Raw genomic sequence first — 9,986 nt, forward strand, 5'->3', positions numbered from 1 at the left:
ACGTTTGGCATGGGAATGTTTATAAAACAGTGTGTTGTGGGTGGGATGTGTGTGGGTGGGGGGTGTGTGATTAGGGGTGAATGGGGTGTGTGGTGAGAGTGCATTGGGACTGGAGTGCGTTGGGGAGGCGGGGCATTGGGGGGAGGCGGGGGCTTTGGGGGGAGGCGGGGGCGTTGGGGGGAGGCGGGGGCGTTGGGGGGAATGCGGGGGCGTTGGGGGATTTTGTCATTTAAAAAAAAAGCCCTTGCAAGTTCCACCTTAAACAGGTTTGCAACTAAGCTAGATTTGCGCTCACCCATTAAGTCAGATTACCATTCTAACTTTAGCTTTTCAAAGATATTATTTCTCATGCAAACCGGATATTTTCTCCCTCATACGCCTAGGCAGACTGAGTTATTCATACATTCAAACACTAGCCGCTTGGTTTTGCAGCGCACTGCTAACTTTTTTTGGCAATTCCATGCTATCTCATCAGTAAGACTGATTTTAGAATTAGAGCTTGCGTAATATTCACTGCACTTGTAGGGGATCAGTTCAGGTTAATGTCCATATGTTGTACTTTCTTTTAGTTTACATGGAATTATGTGAATGAACATCATTCCTGAGCGGAGGCGTGCCTAGCGTGCGTTCTCTCATGGTGCGTCAGGCTAATTTTGTGGTTGAATCCTTTCTGACATTCACTGCACCAGTAGGGTTTTTCCCCTGTGTGAGTTCTCTCATGCTGGGTCAGATGAATTTTCTGACTGAAGCTTTTTTGACATTCTTCACACTGATAGGGCTTTTCTCCTGTGTGGGTTCTCTCATGATGTACGAGATGGATTTTCTGACTAAAGCTTTTGTCACATTCTGTGCACTTATAGCGTTTTCTCCGGTGTGTGTCTTTTCATGCTGAGTTAGACTACATCTCTTAGTAAAACATTTTTGACATTCATTGCACTGATATGGCTTTTCTCCGGTGTGAATTTTTTCATGCTTAGCAAGAGTACTTTTATCCTGGAAGCTTTTCTGGCATTCAGTGCACTGATATGGTTTATGTCCCAAGTGTGATCTTTCATGTAACGTGAGACTGATTTTATGACGGTAGGTTTTACCACATTCAGAACACAAATACCGTTTTTCTCCTGCATGTGCACCTTCATGCTGAATTAAACTCACTTTTTTGCTGAAACTTTTTGGACATTCAGTGCACTGATATATTTTTTGTCCCAAATGTGTTCTTTCATGTCGTGTCAGATAGTGTTTTTGACTAAATCTTTTCTCACAATCAGAGCACTGATAAGGCTTTTGTTCAGAGTGCGATTTCATATGTCGAGTCAAGTAGGATTGTTGAGTAAAGGTTTTCTCACATTCGGAACATTGATAAGGTATCTCTCCTGTGCACCTCTTTTTCTGTACTGTCCTGTTCAAATTACAAGCTAGGTTTGTCTCTTGTGAAGTGCATGGGTACACTACTTCTGCAATCTGCACAGTCTTATAAATAATGTACACTGTTTTTTGATTCAAATTGTGCTGTTGTTCTGGCTCTTGCTTAACAGTCACAAAACCCTCCATCTCCTCGATCATGTGTGTCCTTGCTGCCCCCAACTTAAGTGTTCATTGACATAAGAAATTAGAGAGAATCCAGAAACTGCATTTACAATCAGTCAGCGACTCTGCTCTGTATTGTCGTTACTTCCTGGCCAAATCCAGCTTTTAGAAATTGGTTTATTCTAAAATCTCTGGAACATCTCTCTCTTTGTAGTCTATTTGCAGCAAATGACAGAATCCTTAGGTTTTGTTCCTGTCCACACTTGAAGCCACCTGCAGTATATTAAAAAAAAAGAATTAAAGTGAAATATCTTTCAAGGTGAAAACTAATTTTAACGAAATTATTTAACAGTGAATGGCAGCATTCTGGAACTAATGCATGTACTTTTCTGATGGGATAGAGTTGGTAGTGCTTTGAGGCAAGGATAAATGAAACCAAAATAAAATAAAGCAGATTGATATGTTATAAATAAGTGTGCACTCACTCATATCAGTAACATAAAATGATAAATCTATTTACATTTTGTATAGACCGTAAAAGAATTAAAAACAAATTGCTTTGCCATGTCGAATGATATCAAAATGAATAAACTAAATTTGAAAATTGCATAATCTTGTAAAAGGCAGACACAGGAAGATGGCTGAATGAAAGCCTTGAACGATTGCGCTGCCGGGCACCCAGCCTAATCCTACAGAATCCAGTACTCTCCCAAGGAGTTAGAGGTCAGACCCCTAGAGGAGGTCCCACGCATAGAGCCCTCCAGGTGGTAGAGGGGGCTCGGACTGACTTCCTACCATGATCGAGCGCACAGATGCCAAGGTGAGTGCCATACAGTGGCAGCCCAACAATTGCAAATTGAGTTCGGCGGACCAAGGGGGCCACAGACTCCACTTCCGAAGCCCCACGAAACCATGATGGGAAGAGCATAGACGCCTGCAGAGGCTTGGCTGAGATGTACTGGCACAGCCGGGCACACTGGGGCTGAATGGCTTACTAGAAATAAACTTATCGCTGGGGCACGCAATGCCGGTTGGAGCCTAGAAGCCTGGAGGATGGTTGCCACAATGACAGAGGCTAGATAATGCAGATGAGGTCAGCACAGTCCCCAGGCGGTAACTGTCCCTGCCCTTCCTGCGTTGCGGACTGCTGATGCAGAGAGCGTACACAGTTGCAGGATGCCTGCCTGAGAAGGCATAGAGGGCCGGGCCTGTGAAGTGCATACAAGTTGACATACAGGGAGGCTTGAGGGCTAGGTCCTTGCTCATGCCTTGGGGGACATTGCCTGGTTCTCCTTCATGTTCTTGTTCTGGAGGTAATAAGTGTCAGACAGACCTGAAGAAGACAGTCTGACCTGCAGTGGGCTGGGCCGCTGTTTTGAGAGGGTACCCAGGGGATAGCAGAGCACCTGCTGAGACATATAATTTGAAGGAGCGGGATAGGTCCCTGTGGCAAACACTATTCTGTGTAGTTATGGGCCGAGATAGATCTTCTAGAACAGGCCAACAACCAGAAATGTACAGATATACAGAGGTGGGAGGAGGCCCTGCATGGAACTCGCAGAGCAGACAAGGCCTATTTCCACGGGCGGATGAAATGTCCACTCCCCAGATACTGATGGCTATTACCCAACTGAAACAGATGCTAGAAGAATAAATGGATTCCATATTCATTGATAGTAATATTTGGGTCGCCATAAGGTGAGGGAGCGACTGCTGCAGACAGAACTAAATGTGGTTGAGCTCACTGCAAAACTGGCTCCTAATCCTCATCCAGGATAAACTTCCATCATTAGCAATTTAGGGGTCCTGAGTTCCAATCGTTACCCTTCTTCCTCCCCATCCTCGCCCAAGGTGGAACCCAACCCATCCACCAGACCCCCTAACCATTGGGTCTTTACTGCCCCTCAACTCAAGAAGCCCATTGAGGACCACCCTTTCACCTATGAAGGGAACTGGCCTTCTCCTGCTACTCACATATCACCCTATGCTCACCCCCATAACAATAAATAACAGCACTCTAGATAACTAAGCCTACTAAACTCCCCTCCTCTCATCACTCCTACCTCAAGGAGCACCCCACTCACCCACTGTGCTTCCCAACACCTGGCACTCAACTGCCCTATAGCACATGACACATGGAGGAAAACTGTAGAACACCACTTCCCTCTACTCTCCATACCCCCTCCATGTCACCAACCACCAGCCACCAACCTCCAAGAAACCTCCACTTATACTTTCATCCGGGACTATGTGGAACCTACATTACCTACCTCTGTTCCTTTTACGAGGAGACATCACTCCCTTCCTATCACCAGACCAATTAACCACTCCTTATACCCCCGCACCCCCACTTGAGGTTGAACTGAAAGACATCAAGCAGGGTCTTCTGAACCTACTACACTTTTCTTCAATGTTGGAGGAGCGCTGGAATCTCTACATGTCCTTCAAGAATAATCAATCATGCCTCCCCACTACGGCTAAACTCTGCCAAAGTCAAGACTCATCTTGGAAAACGAGACAAATTTTACCTGGAAATCTAGGCCTCGTTAACCATCACGCCAGTCCACATAGGATCACTGACCCTATGTCTGATGCTGACATTCACTCCTTTCTACTTCATTAAAATACCGCCCATAATAAACCTTCTCTCCCACCATCCAAGATCCAAACTATTTCCTCCAACTCATTTAGAGAATCCAGTGTCAATATCAGAACATTGTTGTTGGAGTCTCCTAAATATCTGATAGGGAGACTCCAGAGAATACAGTTGATGGCGGCCAAGTTTGCACTAATGAGACCATGCCAGTCTTCAGCGTCTCAGGCCTTGGCCGAGCTCCACTGGCTCTCAGTTATGCAGAGGGTACAGTTCAAGTCAATGTGCATAGTCTCTAAGGCTCTGTATGGCATTGGTTCCAAGCCATTACAGAGCAGATTTGAATGGTATGTCCCCCCACGTAACCTTCGCTCCTCTTCAGCTAAACTGGTGAGAGTATCCAGGTTTAGAAGAGTTAGATGTGGAGGAAGAGCTTTTAGTATTGCAGCAGCTTCGGCTTGGAACAAACTCCCAGACGAACTTAGACAGATAGGTAATCTGCTGCCGTCCAGAAAGAAGTTAAAGATCTGGCTCTTTCCTAGGGCGTAAGTATGTGGCCGTGACTTTCTTATCCTTTTTGACCCTGTACACGCTATTACACTCAAGGTTAATTGATCTCACGTGTTCAAGCGCCAGGATACCATAGGGTCACAGTGCGCTCTATAAATACGGAATACAATACATTCAATACTTTAAGCCTTGATAATTTACCACCAGTCTCCACATCTCCCCAAGAAGCTGATGTTACCAAATCCCACGTCAAGTCAATGCTTTTGAATTGCAGGTCAGCGGTTAGGCATGCTGCGAATACAGCCAACCTCTTATTCTTGCAAGATCTGGACCTCCTGATCCTACCACAAACTTGGCTTAATGTTTCCTCCTCACCAATTTTGGACATTCTAGTTCCCCCTGAATATAACCTAATCCGATTGGACAGACCTCACAAAGTTGGGAGAGGCGTAGCTTGCATCTCTCGCTCAACTCTCACTGGTTGCTTGTCTCTATTTGCATTTTCTCTCCCTTCTTCTTTTGCCTTCCTCTCTGTTGGACAGGCCACGTGAAGGGCCGCTCCCCCTCTGCCCGACCAGGCCCGAGCCCGGTCCCTCAAGTGTCACACCCCACCCCTTCACGTTTTCCGTCCCCTCTGGGACCCTTGCCTCTGAACATATCGACCTCGTGGGCCCGATCCATTACTGGCCCGCGCGCTCAGCCTGGGCGCCATCTTGGACACTCCGCCACGAGGCCGCGTGGCCCCCGATCGACCCAACCCTGGGCCCCCGCTACCCTTTTCCCAATCCAGAGACCAGAATCGAGGGGACCCCTGAATCCAGACCTCCTTGTATACTTCTACCGTACCTAAAGAATTGCTGATAAAGTATCGTTGAACCTTATCCTGGTGTGGTGTCCGTCTGTGGGGGGGAAGTTACTTGTCTGTACGATCGCTGGAGACGGCTCTCCCCGGAGACCTCTCCCCTTGTCCTCGGCCGACCCTCCCGGTCCGTCTAACACTCTCTCTATCACGAGTCCGAAGCTGCTGGCTTCTGCTCTCCCTCTTGGTGCGGGTGGATGCGTGATAATGCAGAGATGACTGCAACTGCTGACAAGACACGCACGCACCTGGAATGTGGAGGGCCTGAACTGCGGTAGAAAGATGTGGTTAGTGGCAGCGTTTCTTAATTGATATGGAGCAAACTCTGCTTTTTGCAAGAGCTGAATCTGATAGGAGCCTCGTGTTTGCGCCTGCGAGCGGGAAGGATGGGTGAAAAGTTCATAGCGGGCTACTTCAACTACGCCAGGGGCACAGCCATCGTTCTCAGAAAGGGCTTCCCTTAGCATACGCACACTGCAATATGCAATCCCTAGGGTCGGTATGTGATAGTGGAGGGGGTTCTTGTAGGTCGCCCAGTGAGACTCATATCAATATACAGCCCCAACACCGAGGAGTGCAACAGGCCTTCGAATTATATTTTCCTCTACAGACCCTCAAATTCTTGCAGTAACATTTTTGCCTATGATTTTGCTTCTAAATCTCACAGTGCAATTAATCGATAGTTCGATGGATGAATGGTAGATCCCTTTTTTAGGTCTCGCCTACGCAGCACGCATGTGCTGCATAGGAGGACCTTTAGCCATCGCTCTACTGTTTTTGGAAGCACATACTTGTGCTTGTGGCGGCATCCCCCTTGCGGGAGCAAGCAGCGGCGCGCATGCTATTTGGCTGTTGCTCACTCATGCAAGGCAGATGGTGCCACAAGCATGAGTGTGCTTGAAATCAGCTGCTGCTTCTTAGCGTGATCGCTTTCACTTTCGCGGCCGCGCCGCTTTCACAGCTGCGCGGCCAATGCTTGTTTATATTTGTTTTTAGTCATTTGAAAAGTGTCCACGCAATATGTATTCTTAGTTTCTTGAAGTACATCAACATTCTAGTAGGCAAAAAATCGCAGGATACAAGATTAAAAGCAAAAACATAAGTATGATTTTTGGGCCAGGAGCTGTGACTGTGTTATCTTGCTGACGGGACTGTCAAACATGCAGTCTCTTGCGTCACTACTTAGCCTCCATATGTCCAGGTCTTCTTGAGGCATCTCGTCCTTCAGCCTCACCAACTCCATAACATGCTAAACATTAGGTTTGACAGTCTCACTTGTGAACTAGTGCTTCGAAAACAGTCAAAGGCGCTCCGCATCTCCACCAGTGCAAAACCTGGTAGCCGGCGCAGATCCACCCCAGTGCACACACTAAAGCCAGTCAGGGCTCCGAGAGGCCGTACTCTCTACAAATTAACATGAAAGCCAAGCTGTTGCAAACTAATGCATACAGAAGCAGTATTTCCTTTCTGCCGCTCACCAGTCAGGCTTCAGGAGTACAGACCAGCCCCTACAACAAAGGCCCACCCGAAAGGTACACAACTACCACCTTGGGTGGCATTGAGATGCGGAGGTGCCCCTGAGCAAACCTAGCACTGTCAATGGACACCAAATATTGGTTGAGATCAGTTCAACAGAACAACACATTTCAAGATTTTGAGGCCCATACGCTGGAAGGTGGAAAGACGCAGTGCGCTCTACAGTCGGCTGAAATCCCCTACAGGCTCAAGGGCAAATGAAAATATTCGCTGATCAAACATCATCTTGTTCGGGAGTTTAACTTTGTTATGAATTCTGGTATTCTCCCCGTGAACACCTTAGAGTCCAGTTTTCCTGCTGCAAACCACTGCAATCTAGCAATTTAGTCCAATTGAGGTTAACAAAACTACAACCCACAGAGTGCATTTGGTTGTTTAAGCAAAAAAATCCGGGACTGGATATGACTTTCCTGAAAACAATAACCCCATCTATTAATTTTGATTTAAACGCTTTTCTCCCATCATACAAAACCAAAGTAACACTCATGTCTTGAGCAACTAGATGCTTAAAATGCACAAGTATATTATACGCAAGTAAACTTCTGGGTTCCTCTCAAGGAGAAATGGGTACATACTTTTTTATCGATCAGTCAGTCGTCCCTCTTTTACAGAGCTTCGCTGTAGCACGTGCAGAAAACACACGCTCACTTTCTGCACCGGCCTTATATACGCACACTAAGGCAGAGCTCGGCAGGTGCCCAGATAACGCGTTTTCCGCGGCGGCAGAAGATAGATATCTGTACTTTGAAACACTGGTTTCATAATATGTAAACAGCCACAAGTGCCGGACCCGCCCACCGCCTCGTGAGACTGGAGAAGTGAAGAGACACACCGCGTATGACAAAAGGCAAATACACCCCTGCACACAGGTGACGGATTGTAGGCCAGAATCGCACAGAGTCGTAGTTGTGAACGTGCATTTTCTCACTGAAGAGGCTGACTTTTGACCTCTAAGTGTGTGTGTGCGTGAGTATGTGTGTATGTGTGTATTGTGTGTGATGCCGCGAGCTATCTCCTAACCACACTTCATCCCTTTGTAGGCCGGGCCAAGAATGATCCATCACACACTGTTTTATCTGTTGCACAGGAATGTGTAATCAAAAAAAATCACAAAGGCTACGAACCCATAAATCATTAAAAAGTACTCCGCTTGAGTTTACAAGGCAATAAAGCACACTCAATATTAACAAGTTTCTTCCCCATCCTTGTACTAAAACTGCAGAGAGTAGTTGTGTATTGCAACAGTCGATTTTAAGCACAGCTCTTTTGTCAGTAGAATCCCAAAAAGGGTATGAAAGAAAGAGAAACTGTCCTCCTAAACCTCCTGCTAACCTGTTGTAAGTAATTCATATTCGAAAAATTAAAATCATGACATGCCTAGTGTGGTAAAGGAAGTACAAGAGTCCACTGTAGAAGATAGGTTCCTTTATTGTAAGTTCCTTCTAAGATAATAGATACAGATGTAGATAAGTAGAACAGGAGAAGAACCCCACCAGGAGCTAGCTCTCATCAGCTCAGCCTGAGTAGATCAACTGACGCTAAGAGCCAGAGAGTCACCCCAGGCATTCTATGATGTCATCAACATTCCAATGAGCAGAGCACCACAGAGAAGTAGTTTACTACACATCTTCTCTCCTTAGTGAATGAGGAAAGAAAGAAGAAAACACAGACAAAGATACCTCAAGTGTGACATTGCATAAAAGTACAAAAGTGAAGTACGCAAATAAATAAAGTACAACAAGTACTGCATGAGGTATGATTAGCATGAACAGAAATACTATAATCATAAGTATGAGCAGAAGTAGAACAACATGCTAAATTCTAGATAAAAAGAAACTACAAAACGCTACTATATGCCACATCCCCTTCCCTTAGAGTAAAAACATGGCATGGATGAATAAAGAGCAGAGTAGCAAAGCAAAAATGGTCACGCTGCCAACTGGGTACACTAGAGAAAACACCCCCTGAAAAAAAAACAAAGGCAAGCGTAGACACAGACCCTTTACAAGCTCCCCTAACGAAACAATCTGACAGAGAAAAATAAAAACTCCTCACCCAAAGTCCCACCAACATGAAACCCTTGGCCACGAATCTCAGGCAGGTAGACTTTGACAGAAGCAGAGTGTCAAAAAGAAACGATGTTAAACAATCTCCACCAAAAATAGGGAAGACAGGGTACTAATACTTAAAAATCACAACCTCCCCAAAGAAGGGTACACCACAGGAAAGACAACCTGGAAATAGGGCATTGACTACCCACAAATCAACAACCTCCCCTCAAAAGGGTACACCGCAGGTAGCGAACCTGGGACATGGGGCATGGGCTACACGCACACACCACTACCACAAAAAAAAACTAAAAGAAATGGGCTTTGACTACTCACAGACACAACCTCCCCTATGTAGGGTACACCGCAGGACAATACCTGGGAACAAAATGGGGCATGGACTACCCACACAGACCACTTCCCCTATGTAGGGTACACCACAGGACAATACCTGGGAACCAAAATGGGGCATGGACTACCCACACAGACCACTAGCACAGAAAACACATAGAAATGGCATTGACTACCCACTCAAACACACAACTTCCCCTAAGTAGGGTACACCACAGGACTATATTCCTGGGAACAAATGGGGCATGGACTACCACCAAGCATATGACGCAGACTCAAAGAACCCTAAAAAAAAACATTGGAGCATTGACTACCCACACACAGACCACCCAGAGTACAATTGAGGAAACCAACCCCCCAAAAAAAACAGATGAAAATTGACTACCCACAACCCAGTAACATCCAACCAGGACATGACCCACACACCACACAGAATCTAAATTAGAGCAAGAGAAGTCTGCAACACACCCCCTCCAAAAAAAACTACACTGAATGATGAGCAATGGGGCATTGACTACCGACACACAGACCACCTAGGGTACACTTGAGACAACTATTGGAT

General features: G+C 46.0%; 1 pseudogene; it reads right to left on the minus strand.

Annotated features, from left to right (window-relative positions):
* Nucleotides 1–247: 247 nt before the first annotated feature.
* On the minus strand, nucleotides 248–1,563 carry LOC147737273 (uncharacterized; annotated as a pseudogene).
* Between the last annotated feature and the right edge of the window lie 8,423 nt (nucleotides 1,564–9,986).

Source organism: Lissotriton vulgaris, chromosome 1_1 (assembly GCF_964263255.1).
Source record: "Lissotriton vulgaris chromosome 1_1, aLisVul1.2, whole genome shotgun sequence".
Taxonomy (NCBI): Eukaryota; Metazoa; Chordata; class Amphibia; order Caudata; family Salamandridae; genus Lissotriton; species Lissotriton vulgaris.